The 15,473-nt window shown below is 42.0% G+C and overlaps 1 protein-coding gene across 1 annotated transcript in view; it reads left to right on the forward strand.

The window, feature by feature from the left end:
- SHISA9 (shisa family member 9) overlaps positions 1-15,473 on the forward strand; it is a 276,978-nt gene that overhangs the window by 236,353 nt on the left and 25,152 nt on the right. The gene's annotated exons all lie outside the window — the stretch shown is intronic.

The raw sequence follows: 15,473 nt of genomic DNA on the forward strand, positions 1-15,473 counted from the left end.
AAAAAATAAAAATAAAAATAAATAAAAATCTTTCTTGGGCACCTGGGTGGCTCAGTTGGTTAAGCATCTGCTTTTCACTCAGGTCATGATCCAAGGATCCTGGGATCAAGCCCTGCATCGGGCTCCCAGTAGGCAGGAGTCTGCTTCTCCTTCTTCCCTTGCTCCTCCTCCCTGCTTGTTCTCTCTCTCTCTCTCTCTCTCTCAAATAAATAAAATATTTTTTTAAAAAATTTCTCTTCCATTGCACTTCTCAGTGGTATTCCTCTGCATGAATGTAGCTTGTTTATCAATTCACCAATGAAGGACATTTGGTTTGTTCTCAGTTTGGAGCGATTATGAATGAATCCACTATAAACATCACTCAGGTTTCTGTGTGAGCATAAGTTTTCATTTCTCTTGGCTAAATACCTAGGAGTAGAATTATAAAGTCTGATTTTCAGTATATGTTTAATTTTTTAAAAGATTTTATTTGACAGAGAAAGAACACAAGCAGGGGGAGCGACAGGCAGAAGGAGAGGGAGAAGCAGACTCCCCACTGAGCAGGGAGCCCGACTTGAAGCTCAATCCCAGGACCCTGAGATCATGACCCAAGCCAAAGGTAGACATTTAGCCAACTGAGCCACCTAGGTGCCCTAAGTTTAACTTTTAAAAGAAACTGCTACACTTTTTTCCCAAGGGGTTGTATAATTTTGCATTCCTAGGAGCAATGCATAAGAGTCTCACAGTTGCTTCACATCCTTGCCAGGATTTGGCATTGTCAGACTTTTTATTTTGCTTTTGTTTTGCTATTCTTCTAGATAGGTAGCGATATCTCATTGAGGTTTCATTTTGCAATTTTAAGGGTTTCTTTTTTCTTTCTTTTTTTTTTTTTTTTTAGTATTTTATTTATTTGAGAGAGCACGAGTGAGGGAGAGGAGTAGAGGAAGAGGGAGAAACTGACTCCCACTGAGCAGGGAGCCCGATGTGGGGCTCCGTCCCAGAACCCTGGGATCATGACCTGAGCTGAAGGCAGACACTTAATTGAGCCACACAGGTGCCCCAAGGTTGTTGGGTTTTTGTTTTTGTTTGTGTTTTTTAGATCTTAAATGATCATTTTTAGGGATTTTAATCTTGAAACAGAGATTGCCTCAGATCTTTGTACCTATTTGTAATATCACATGTGATACAAGGAAGTCATTTACCTGTCTGTTCCCGTCTTCAGCACTCCCTTGGACTGTGATCTTTTCAAAGGCAGGGATGGGTCTTATCCATTTCTCTTTCCCCGATACCCAGAAAGATGCCTGGCCTAGGAATGGCACATGGTGATTATTTGATAAGTGGGTTATTCAACAAATGAATTTGCTCAACTTGCAATTAAAAAGGATTTGATTTAATCAACAATCACCACTTGGAGCATTCTCAGAGGATAAAAATGGTTAGGCTGTTTTTATTGGGGCTTGAAAGTCTTTAAAATGTGGAAATATGAGGAGAAAGATTACATTACAGATTCTTGTATGTGCCAGATATTAAGGTCAGTGCTTTCAGGATGTATCTCATTTTATCTTATTCTGGACTTTGTTGTAACTAATCAGTTAGTATGGAGAAAGAAGCATTGGTTTTGGATGAAGTTGACTTTGTCTCTGCTGCTCATGACCTTGAATACATGGTTCATAGCCTCTTTTTGCCTCCTATTTCTCATCTGCAAATTGTGCACAATAATGCCTAACTTTCAGAATGGCTTCAGATATAATAAAGGATGTATAGGTAAAGTACTTGGCACGTGCTTTTTATTTTATTTTTTTCAAATTTTGGGAAGGAACACAAAACATAAAATCTACTCTCTCAACCATTTCTAAGCATACAATTCAGTAATGTTAAGTATATTTGCATTGTTGTGCTCCCGATTTCCAGAACTTCTTCATCTTGCAAAATTGAGAAACCTCTACTCATTAGACACCAGCCCCCCATTCTTGTCCTCCACCCCAGCTCCTGGTAACCACCATTCTACTTCCTGTCTCTAAGAGTCTGACTACTCTAGGTACCTCATACAGTATGAGTCTTTTTTAACTGGCTTATTTCACTTAGTGTAATGTCCTTAAGGTTCATCTATGTTAAAACAGGTGTCAGAAGTCCCTTCTTTTTAAAAGCGGAATAACATTCCATTGTTTGCATATACCACATTTTCTTCCTTTTAAAGATTTTATTTATTTGAGAGAGAGAAAAAGTGTGCACGAGTGGGTGGGGGAAGGGCAGAAGGAGAGGGAGAGCAGACTCCCCGCTGAGCAGGGAGCCTGACACAGGGCTCAATCCCAGGGTCCCAGGATCATGACCTGAGCCAAAGGTAGACGCTTAATGGATTGAGCCACCCAGGTGTCCCTATACCACATTTTCTTTGTCCCTTCATCCTATCGAGGGGTACTTGGGTTGCTTCTACCTCTTGGCTATTGTGAATAGTGCTGCAGTATAGGTAGGTGAGCAAATGTCTCTTCAAGAACCTGCTTCCGATTCTTTTGCCTTCAGTAACACTTAGTTCCCCATCTCTCTCCATTTTATATGCAGTAAACCGCAGGCACAAGGGCTCCATTAATTTTCTTAAGACCTCACAGCTGGTACGTTGCTGGAATAGGATTTGAATCCATGTCTCCTGCCTCTAAATGACCTAGTCTATCTTCATAAACTCACTTTGCTCTCAAATACTCCTCAAGAGGAAAGATTAGCATCTTGAATCACAGGGGAAGCTAGTTAGAGGACGTTGGAAGATAAGGAAAATGGGGAGAGACATGGTCGTGTCTATCACTGTGAACCTCAGCCATCCTCTATGTGATAAGTCCTTGAAAATGGACTCTCGAAGTTAAGTGCGGGAGATTTGCACCCCAGGTGGGCTCTGTGAGGACGAAATGTATGAGTGATAGGAAATCAACAAATACTCTGCCTCCATGCATTGGCTCTGCGAAGCTTCAACCAAAGCAGGAGATAAAGGTCTTTTTGGTGCACGCTGAAAATTTTCTTAAGCAACTAGTCACCTGCTGTCTGAAACTCCCCCAACCCCTGTATAGCATCATTTCTACTAGAGTCTTGGTGTAAGATATATTGTAAGATATAATGTAAGATACCACCCATGGGGTATCTGCATTGTGTTACCACCTGAAGGATACACACCTGAGCAGCATAGCATCCCTCGTGTTTAGCTAAGCTGGGCCCAGTTCCCTCATTTCTTTTATTGCTTTCCTTTTCTATTGTTGTTGTTTGCTGTCAAATCGTCCATAAACAAAGTACGTAGCCAGTGCACATACAATCCAAAAAGAAAAAACAAGTTTCAGAGCAACAAAAATGGCTGTTGCTAAGCTGACACATTTAATGCATTTTTCTTAGCGAGAAAGCTGACTTTTAGGTAAAACTCCTTGCATACTGCCTGTCACATAGCAGGTGCCTGAAAAATGGTCTTTTCCCCCCTCATCCTTTCCTGTGTTAGTTAGAATTCAGTTCCATGGAGTAAGCTCCAGGAGCCAGGAACGGAGGTATGGAGGAGATGGATCATATCCCCTGACCTCAGCGGTGTGGGAAAACAGGCATTGGAAATAAAGAGACTATTTCTGTGGCTAAAGAAGCAAAGCAAAGGAAGTGTTTCGAATTGAGAATTGAATCGTGTCCCTCTCGAATTGATATGCTGATGTCCTAACGTTCAGTACCTTAGAATGTGACCTTGTTTGGGGATAGGATTGTTTTGGGTGTAAATTAGTTAAGTTGAAGTCCTCCTGGAGTAGGATGAGCCCCGATCCAATACAACTGATGTCCTTCTGAAAAAGAGGAATTTGGACACAGGCATGCACACAAAGCAAACACCATGTGAGGATAGAGGCAGATATTGGGGTGATGCTTCCACCAGCTCAGGAGTGCCAAGGATGGCCAGCATACCACCAGAGACTAGGAGAGAGGCACCTTACCACCTCAGAAGGAACCGACCTTGATCTTAGACTTCCAGCCTCTAGAACTGCAAGATGATACATTTCTGTTGTTAAAAGCCCTCCTATCTCAGTGGTTATGGCAGCCCTAGCAGGTGAATACGGAGAGGTGCAGAAATATTTAAGATAGGGTGGGGGGATCCCTGGTGGCTCAGTGATTTAGCGCCGCCTTCAGTCCAGGCCGTGACCCTGGAGACCAGGAATCCAGTCCCACGTCGGGCTCCCTGCAGGGAGACTGCTTCTCTCTCTGCCTGTGTCTCTGCCTCTCTCTCTTTGCCTCTCTCTGTGTCTCTCATGGATAAATAAATAAAATCTTTAAAAAAAAAAAAAGGTTGGGGGAAGGAAGGTCCCCTGGAGGGTATGATGTATAAGCTGACCCTGAAAAGATGATTCAGAGTCAGCTTGGGAAAGATGTTGGGAAAAAGGAGAGCATTTTGCAGAATAGTATCTTTACATATGGCTAATTGTTACTTTACAACTTATTCTAACAAGCTTGGGTATCTAGTTTCTAATCCCACAACACATTTGAACTAGAAATAATGAAGGCCAAGGTGACAGGCTGTGGCTCACCATGCAACTGATAAAAGACTAACCATGATGAAGGGGAAAAGAAAAGTTCTAAACAGATGGAATTGGGAGGAAGATGGTGCAGGAGGAGGGTAAGAGGACAAGGAGCAGGAAAGAAGCAACCAGGCCACACTGGGCTAGTGAGGGAGGGGGCACACGTGTACCATTAGACGAGCTCATGAACTTGACTTTGGGGAAATGACCACTGTGCCCATAAGACAACCTTTGGTATTTATAATGATGATGCTGAGCTATCAGTGGTGAGTTAACTCACTTTGGAGATGGCCCTGAAACGGGATACCAATAAATGGCCATTTCTTGAACATGCTCACAATGTTACTTCCAATTAAAATGGTCCTCGTGTAGTGTCTTCGACAATCTCTCTCAAAATGTAAATGAAGAAGGTCTTCTACCTTCTAAAGCTGGGTGAGGTGCCATGTTGGTTGTGCTGTCACAGGACTCTGTTTCGCTGTATCATGGCACTAACCATGCTGGTCTTAAGGGTCCTCCATGTCCCCTGTGTTGCTTTGGTCTGCCCTGCAGACTAAAAGTGCCCATCGTCTCTTTGGGGCACAACCCAAGATTTAGAATGAATCTCTCCCCCCACCCCCCAGAGCCTGCATAAAAAGTGGCCAGAAATGAACATTAAATAAATATTTAACAACTCCAGTTTTAAAATATCCCCATCCTAAATGGTCAAAAATTTTTAAAAAATGTTTTGCATGCTTGCTTAGAGATACAAACCCATGGGTAACACAAATGCTTCGTTTACCAAAGGTTTTACAATGATGTATGTGCAGTTTTTCCTCCATTGCAAATCCCTGCTGGTCCTTCTGCCACCAAGATTCAATAAGATGGATTTAATTCTCTTTCTACATAAACCTTTTCTGGTGAGAGCCTAGCCTGCTATGTTCTCTTTTGACAAATTCAGGGTAATTTTGAGTTGGATTTGAATTTTTTTTTTTGCTTGCTTGTGGCCACAGAAAATCTACATGGTATTTCAAACTATAATTTTCAGGTTTTCTCTTTAAAAGGATACTGGGCACAAAGGTTTGGAAAGGATAGAAAGGAACACAGAGCTAAAAGCCAGAGCTCTGCTATGATTTCTGACCATGTATTCTCTTTTTTTGTTGTTGTTCTGAGAATTACCACTGCAACTGGCCCCTGCAAGAACATCCCCTCCCTATTCCCTCTCATTTATCCTGTTCTGAGACAACTGAATGATCTGGAATATGTCCAAGAATCCCGAGTCCAGAGGGGGCCTTATGGAAACCTACCGCTCTCCTTTTGTGGCCACCCCATCATGTCATCTTTGTTTCCCAAACAATTGGAAGCAATAAAGCTTTGGCTATAATGTCTTGGATGGTTACTCTGTTTCAGGTGGGATGCTGAGCACTGTGTATATGCAGTCTCCAAGCCTCATAGCACCCCTCAGAGGAAGCTGTTATGTCCCCATTTTAGAGCTGAAGACTGAGGCTCAGGCAGGTGTTAGAACATACTCCAAGATGCTATTGGCAAAGAGAAGAGTCAGAATTTGAATCCAGGACTAACTGAGTTAAAATTCCATTCTTACTTCATTATGTCATCCTGGATGCTGCTGTTTGTGGGCAGTGACTGCAAAGCTATGCTGTCAAGCACAGAAAGTATGTTGGGGAGAGTGGGGTGGGGGAGAAAGCTGCATAAGGCCAACATGGCCTCATAGGCTGGGCAACCTCTTGGTTGCTGAAAATCTTTGGGAAAATTTTTTGAGTTCCTCTAATTAGTAGGTGGTGCAAGAGCTAGGACTTGTCCACCAAGCACAATGCCTGGCACACTGCAGACAAATACATGAGGAGGAATGGATGGGTGAGCAAGCTGGAGAGGTCAGAGCACAGGTTCCACAAGGCAAGAAGGGATTCTCAGAACAGGGGTGGGGGGAGACCTGCTCGTTCCCTGGGGTTATTATTGTTATAAGTTCTATTCTCCGGATGAAAAAGGAAACAAGGGATCCCTGGGTGGCGCAGCGGTTTAGTGCCTGCCTTTGGCCCAGGGCGCAATCCTGGAGATCCAGGATAGAATCCCACATCAGGCTCCCTGCATGGAGCCTGATTCTCCCTCTGCCTATGTCTCTGCCTCTCTCTCTCTCTCTCTCTCTCTCTCTCTGTGTGTGTGTGTGTGATGACTATCATAAATAAATAAAATTTTAAAAAAAAGAAAAAGGAAACAAAAACATATAGATCTGGCCACTGGTTTACTGGTCTGAGTGGGAAATTTTATAAGAAGGAAGATACTCAAAACAGAAGAGTCTCTTTCCATAGAGGAGGCTCAATGCTGAGCCTCCAGTTTGTTCCTGTCCCTGCTTAGAGGCAGCTTAACTTAGTGGAGGAAGCACCTGTTTTGCCATCAGACAAACCTGGGATCAAATCCTGACACTTACTAATATGCTGCGGGACTTTGGACAAGCATCTCAACCTCTTTGGGCTTCAGTTTCCTTATATGTAAATTAGGATTGTAATACTTAGAGAAATAGGTTGTTTTTTGTTTTTTATATGATTAAGGTGCTTATTTGGCCTTTCTGAGTTTGTGATTTTTGTCTGAGTTGGGCTATGCTAACCATCTGCTTGGGAGAGAAAGGAGAACAGAATAAAGTGGAAGGAAGCACTCCATGCTACTATGTGGAACCCTCTGCCCCACAATGAAAGGCTGTATTGCAAGATCCCTGCTCTGAGGCTATCTGGGTAGTCAGATCATACCACTTTGTTTCTTAACTGACTCAGATCCCCTCTGATAGCTCAGAGCTTCTTCACTTTGAGTTCCTCCTGGAGTCCCAAACACAGGAGTGAGATGAGAAATCCCTGCCCTCAGCGTTTCCCTCACCCATCATTTTCCCCAACCTGGGTCTGAAGACCAAAGAGGGAAAATCAAGTGATAGTCCTTCATCTCTCTCTCTCTCTTTCCTTGTCATTTTTCTCATTTCCCTAAAATCAGAGGAGGCAGGCTTCCCATTTTTTTTCTTCCCTGGTCCATCCTTGACAAAAATTCTGTAGTCCTGCCTACTAAGTCCCAGCCTCAATTTGGTAAAGAATGGAAAGAAAGATATGAGGGCATCCTCAAAAAGTTAAAAATGTAACTACCTATGATCCAGTAATAACACTATTGGGTATTTGAAAGGGATACACTAATTCAAAGAGATACATGCACCCCAATGTTTATAGCAGCATTATCTACAACAGCCAAATTTTGGAAGCAGCCCACATGTCCATCATTAGATGGACACTTGGGCTTAGAATGGATAAAGCAGATATGGTATATATACACACTGGAATATTACTCAGCCATCAAAAAGAATGAAATCTTGCCATTTGCAACATGGATGAAGCTAGAGAGTAGAATGCTAAGTTGAATAAATCAGTCAGAGAAAGACATATGATTTCACTATGTGGAATTTAAAAGGAAAGAGAGAGAGAGAGAAAGAGAGAGAGAAATCAAGAAACAGATTTTTTACCATAGATAACACACTGATGGTTATCAGAGGGGAAGTGAGTGGAGGGATGGGTAAAATAGATTTTGGGGATTAAGGAGTACACTTGTGATGAGTACTGGGGGATATGTGGAATTGTTGAATCACTATTGTACATCTGAAACTAATATAATATACTGTATGTTAACTACTAGAATTTAGAATTAAATTAAATTTTAAAAATTAAAAAAAAGAATAGAGAGAAAGGAATTTAGAACACTTTCCAAAATCAGCCATGTGACTTAAAATTGTATTATTGTCTGACTGCAAAATAATTTTGTGAATGTCAGAAATTTTTTTTAATAAATTAATTTTTATTGGTGTTCAATTTACCAACATACAGAATAACACCCAGTGCTCATCCCGTCAAGTGTCCCCCTCCGTGCCCGTCACCCATTCCCCCCCACCCCCCGCCCTCCTCCCCTTCCACCACCCCTAGTTCATTTCCCAGAGTTAGAAGTCTTTATGTTCTGTCTCCCTTTCTGATATCTCCCACACATTTCTTCTCCCTTCCCTTATATTCCCCTTCACTATTATTCATATTCCCCAAATGAATGAGAACATACACTGTTTGTCCTTCTCCGATTGACTTACTTCACTCAGCATAATACCCTCCAGTTCCATCCACGTTGAAGCAAATGTCAGAAATTTAAAATTTACTCCCTTAGAGCCAGTAAGGAAGTAACCAAGAGCACAGATTCTAGAGTCAAAAGGCTAGATCTAAAGCAGAACTCTGCGGTATGAAAGTGGTATAATTTTGGGCAGGTTACAAAGCCTCTCTGTGCCTTGATTTCCTCTTCTGCAAAATGGGGTTAAACAGTATCTCATAGAGATTCTTGGAATGATTGGATTAGTTCATATAGAGGATAGTGCCTGGTACCTAATAACACCTCTTTGTGTATTATGTATATAAGTGTGCCTTCACCATCTTCATCATTAATTAATCAATTAATATCATCATCATCATTATTTTTTTGTATTCCTTCTGTAATAAATCCTAATTCCCCAGCCTTACCCAGATATGTGGATGCCATGGTCATCATGTACATAGGAAGACAGAAGAGAAAAACATATTAATAATTTGAAAGATCCATTATTCTTAAGATTGTGCTCTAATTGATAAAAGTTGTTTCCCATGGGGATATGGGTTAATAATTCTAATATTGCTAGATCTCTATACTAGACTGAACAACTGAGTCAATAGATGGTGAATTATGAGAGCCACATTTCTCATTGTTGGAGTGAGAGCTTACAAATAAGCAAGAGGAGGAGTCTAGAATGACCCATATGATGATGGATTAGAGTTAGAGATAGCAAGATGAACTCATGTTTAGCTTATGGTAGATAAAGATGGTTACATATATAAATATTTGTAGACCCCTGTACATATGAGTTAGTATACATACACACACACACACACACACACGCAGATTTCCTTACTCTGTCGGCAGAGAGAGAGACCAGAAGCAATGAGCACACCCAGCACTCAGATCTTAGTTACTAACATCATTCTACAATAAAATGAGCCAAGCCTCTTTGGAGAGATGGCTGATTCTAGCACTGGACAGGGAATATACAAGATGAACTTGGAACATCTTGTATTGCTTTTTTAGCAAGGAAGCTCTAAAAAGGGGGCAATAGGAGCCAACTGAAAGTTTCCAATGGCCAACCTAAAACAATTTGAGCAAAAAACAAAATAAAATAGTATTAGTTTATAACTCAATGTAATAAAATTCATGTCTGTGTGTCCACACTGATATAAATAAATGGTTTAATAATTAAGCGACGAGAAAGAGACAAGCCTCCTATAAAGAATTCTAAATAATTTAATAGACACTCTGTACTCAAAGAGGTAGAACATAACTCCTCGCTCTTTAAGTGTGCGTTGTATAGAGTGACTTAAAGAGTATGGTATGGAAAGAGAAAAAAAATAGCGTAACTTTACAGTGGAGAAACTTGACAGACACTACCTCAGGCAGGTAGGTGATGAAGGTTAACATCAACAATGATAAGGCATCATAGTATGTATCCTTGATGGGTGTTGAGAATGTCACTTTATAGTTCTCCTCCCCCAAACCCACAACCTCACTCTAGACATGAGAAAAACATCCGACAGATTCCACTCAAGGGCTATTCTATGCAATACCTAGCTGACAGTCCTTACCACTGTCAAAATCATCAAAAACATGGAAAGTCTAAGAAACTAACAGCCAGGAGATACCTAAGGAAACATGATGACTACATTTAATGTGGTAATTGGATGAGATTCTGGAACAGGGGAAGGACACTACATAAAAACTGAGGAAATCTGAATAAAGTGTAGACTTCTGTTAATAGTAGTTTATCAAAGTGGCTCATTATTTAAATGTACCATACAACACAAGATGTTAGTAACAGGATCTGGGGTATATATGGGAACTCTTGGTGCCATCGTTTTTTTTTTTTTTTAAGATTTATTTATTTATTTGAGAGAGAGAGACGGAGACAGAGACAGAGACCGAGTGATGGGGAAGGACAGAGCCAGAGAGAATCTCAATCAGACTTCACGCTGAGCATGGAGCTCAATCTCACAATCTTGAGATCATGACCTGAACTGAAACCAAGAGTCTGACACTTAACCAACTGAGCCACCCAGGTACCACCCTGGTGCCATCTTTGCAGTATTTTTATAAATCTAAAGTTGTTCTACAATGAACACCTTATTTTAAAAGATGTATTGTCTGTAGATCTCTACATTATAGGGTTGATATAGGAATTAAAGGAGATATATTACATGAGAAATTCCTCGCCAAGTGCCTGGCACATAATGTACGCTCCACGAAACAACACCTTTGACCATCTTGTGCCTTTCTGAGCTGTTCTTCCTGTTATGTGCCTTGAAAGACTGGCTATTGTTACTTTTCTCCCAAGATGAGCCAAATTAGTCCAGTTTCTGATAGTTATTTGTCTCTTCTACACTGAGAAGCCCACAGCATCCTCCCAGTGTTTGCAACTGAGCATTTTTACCTTAGCTGACCCTATCTGAAATGCATTTATTTTATTTCTGTTTAGTGACTAAGATATACCACATATAATGATACTTATGCAGCGGTTACCTGGGGGTAGGTCAGCCAGATGCTTCCAATTAGAGTAGCTATGTCTTACCCTTCTTTGAAAATGACTGTTAAATACTTAAGACCCCTCTTCCGTCTTAGGAAGGAGAGCACAGGGACATCATCAACTTTTTGTTTGTTGACTGAGGTTCTTGATGGAAAACAGCATCCCAGAACAGCAAGTCCTTGTTTATTATTTCTAAGAGTCAGAATGAGTTGCGAAATTTTAATGAGGCAGGGAAGGTTTTTCTTGTGGCATTGGGTAGGAAGTATCTTTCTACAGAGGTGAGGTAAGTAAAATATCTCTGGGCCCGAAGTGTGTCTACAAAAGAAACTACCCTGCTGAGAGCAAGTCATCATTGGTCTGACTGGATTCCTTCTATGGCCATGACTATATAAATTAAATGATAGAGATAGATAAATAGATAATATATACATATGTGTACATATATACATAAAAATACATATGCATATACATATATACCTACATACGCTCTACCTCTTTTACTTTTCTTCTCACCTTTACTGGCAAGGATGAATCTGATCCAGTCTTTGCTCTTCCCTCACCCAATTGTTCTATTTTGCTTGGATTCCAAGCTGGGCTGACTTCCCATCTACACTTTGGTTTCTCCTCCTTAGCTGGATATATTTGTACAAAACTCACAGAAACTCTGGGTTGCCAGGTTTGCTCCATCTTCTTGTTCAGTAAAATGAAAATAACATTTAAAAAACCCAGTCACAAATGTCTGTTTAATAATTCTTGATTGCTGCCCTGAGACTGGATTTCAATATTTGTGAATATTCAGTGTCTGGAAGCAAGCACCAAATGTCTGTCTGAAATGGCCGGAATTTGCTTCCTGTGGCTCTGCATGTGATAGCAGGAATATGGCTCTGGGGCAGCCCCATCTCTTCTTTTGTGAGGGACTCCTTTGGTGGGACATCTTGGTCATGCCCACTTACATTAAGTTAACCACTCACTGCCCTTGAAGAAGCTCAGGACTTGGAAGAAATCATCCAGAAGCAAATACTTTATGATAGCACATTAACTATTCTGTTGAATAATATAAAAGCCTGTCCCAAGTGATGAGGAACATCTCTACAGAGTTTTATTTCCTTCAGTTTTATTTCTATCTCTACAGAGTTTAGCATTTCCCCTGGCAGGCCTGGGAACAAAATTTGAGCTGATGTTTGGGATCTACTTCCAGGGGTGAGAAAACATGACCTACCATGAAGATATTAGTAAATTAATTTATGAATGTCTTTGGGCATTCCCTGTGTACTACTGAGGCCGTTTGCTGTTTGAAATTTCTATCAAATCTCTGTAGAACACCCAGGTGTGATTCCTTTTCCATCTTGACACAATCCCCAGGCCCTTCATTATAGCCATATGGGCAGCCTCCCCTCGATCTGGAAGTCTCACTTCCCAGAGGGAATCCACAAACTACACTAGTCCAAACTCTACATTGCCGAAGATAGTAACCCCAAAGCATACTAGCTTATTAGAAAGGGATTTCCCTATCTATCTTCTCTGCTTTCCTCCTATTGTCCTTACTCCTTCACAATATTCTCCACATGGCAGGTTCAAACTCACTTGAATCCATGACCTGGCTCCTTGAGTCCAAAGATTCCCAGTAGAAAAACTCAGGGAAGAATTCTAATTGGTCCAGCGTAGGTCCCATGCCTGCCTCCAGCCCAGTCACTACGAGAAGAAGGAGGCATCATGATTTGTCCAATTTGGATCACATACGCACTTCTGTGGCCAGAGGTGTGGTTTCCTGGCCTGATTTCCAACTGCCGGCTCTTACATATCTGAATAAGAATTTTTGTGGCTGCCAGAGCATATTCTGCCCCTGAACATGGTGGGTTGCGAGTGCTAAGGCATTGCTATCTTCCAGAAGCAGCCCTCACCCAATGACTGTTGGGAATTGGTGTAGGAATAGTAAGGGGCTCACTTGCCCATGGAAGATAAAATTCTGAGACAGGCATTCAACACCATTTACCAGAATTCCAAAATGGGATAAGACTCCAGTTCACTACAGTTATGTCTGCTTTCTCTTCCCTATCTCACTCCACTACTCCTTTTCTATAGTATTCCCTGAGCCTGCCTCCCAGATTTGCTCCTCCTTGAGTCCTTACCTCAGTGACTTCTGGGAAAACCCAGACCGAGACAGTCACCATGATGGGTGGTTCATCACATGACTCAGATGCTCAGGGCACAGTGTATTCTGTGCAGGGTAGCTCTGAGTACACACAACTAGCAGAACCTGTCCAGTAAAAAGAAAAAGACTTTGTGAGAAAAAAAAAAAACTTCACAAAACCAGGACACAATGAGGACTTGTAGTAAGTGCTCCCCCTGGACCAGCATTTGGGCACAAAACATGTCTAGCCTGACATGCCCTGGAGGAGACAAACTTCAGCAGGTTGCTCTGGAGAGAAAATATCAGAGGATCTTGAGGTCCACGCTTCAGCAAAAGCTGTACCTTATGCAGTACCTCATCCATGATTTCCTTAATCTTGGGCCTTCCCAGCCCTGCTGAATCTCAGCCAAAAAAGCTATCACGGCAGAAGGATACACCCACTTCCTCACGTGCAGGCCAGAGGCTGGGTTATGTAGCCTATGTTTGGTGACATTCCCATGATGCAGTTGCCTGTGCAGTGATAAACATGCTCTGCTCATCTCTCAGCTGTAGTGTCCCTGTCTCTTTCCATTTGGGTTCATTTGGTTTCTAAAGCCAAACATAGTCCATATCTATCATGGTTTGAATTGTCTAGAAGCAGCACTTGAGAGAGGGATTCAGGTGTATGAGACTCCGAGGGAATGCTCTCCAGCACTCACACAATACAGACACACACAGAGACGCACAGACACAGACGCATGCACAGACACATGCACACACCCCTCTTGGGTTGTGAGGGAAACAAAATAGGAAAGATAAAGGAGCCACAGTGTCAGATAAAGTCTGGACCAGGGGTAGTCAAATTATGGCCCTTGGACCAAATCTAGCAACCACCTGTTTTTATAAATAAAGTTTTATTGGTACACAGCCACACCCCTTCATTGACCTCATGTCTGTGCCTTCTTGCTACAAGGGCGGAGTTGAGCATTTGTAACAAGACAATGTGGCCCATAAAGACTGAACAATTTGCCGTCTGGCCCTTTACTAGAGAAGGTGGCTTGTTCCAATCCCTGGGAGTTCTGGAGCATCCACTGCTCCAAAGCTATCCCCACCTTGAGGCATGGGGCTGGTCTGCATGCCTTCAAGTCAGCCAGGCCCTGGTTGCCTACAACCTCAGGTGTTGAGTGAGGTGCATGAAGCACACTAAACCCAGGGTGGTAGTTGCCGAGAATAACTTCCTGGGTGCTAGGGGCAGCCATGGGCTGTGTGCAGCTGACACAGCAGCCAGGAAATAGGCACACATGCCAAGTGAAGGGGATCTTTCAAGGCAACACCAGCACCCACCACCATGTTTATCTGGATCTGTACATGTGCCTCATGAAGTGGGGAGAACCTGTAGTTCCTGCCTGAACCTGAGCCATAATCACCCCATCTGTGCTCTGCTTCTCCTCTCTTTCTTCCCCTCACTCCATCCATCCCACTGCTCTCAAGGTGTTGGGGAAACCCTTAACAGTATAAACCAAAAGAAACTATCCAGGTTGACATGTATAGAGTTAAGTCACTTTTAAACACATTTTTTTCTTTTTTTTTTTAAACACATTTTTTTCTAACAGCCGCATGATATCCCAGCATATGCATGTACATATTGTGTATTTAATGTAGATGCACAGTAATTTATTTACGAATTCTGTATTTATAGAAGTTCAGGTTGTTTCTGTGCCTGTGCCCTTTAGCCACTTTATAGACAACGGTGCAAAGAACATCTCTGAACAAATATTCATATGTTCTGTATCTAAAAAAAAAGCTTTATTTATTTATTTGACAGAGAGCAAGAGAGCAAGCAAAGCAGGGGGAGTAGCAGAGGGAGAGGGAGAAGCAGGCTCCCCACTGAGCCGGAAGCCCAATGTGGAGCTTGATCCCAGGACCTCCAGATCATGACCTGAGCCGAGGGCAGATGCTCAACTGACTGAGACACCTAGGCGCCCCTATCCATATATTCTCCATATATTCTGATGCTGTTTCTGTAGGCTTCATCCCTAGAAGTTGTATTATTTGGTCAAGGTATACATTCACATTACATTTCAAGACAAACAAATTATATTTGTTTCTGCAACCATGGCAGATTGTGCCCCCAGGTGAGTTTATGAGACTGGCCAGTTTCCACATCTTTGCTAGTGTGGGGGTCCTTCCATGCTTGTACTGTTTGTTGGTCTCCTGGCAAAGCACTGGCTTCTCACTGTTGCTCTGACTTGCATTT

This window comes from Nyctereutes procyonoides, unplaced genomic scaffold (assembly GCF_905146905.1).
Source record: "Nyctereutes procyonoides isolate TBG_1078 unplaced genomic scaffold, NYPRO_anot_genome, whole genome shotgun sequence".
Taxonomy (NCBI): Eukaryota; Metazoa; Chordata; class Mammalia; order Carnivora; family Canidae; genus Nyctereutes; species Nyctereutes procyonoides.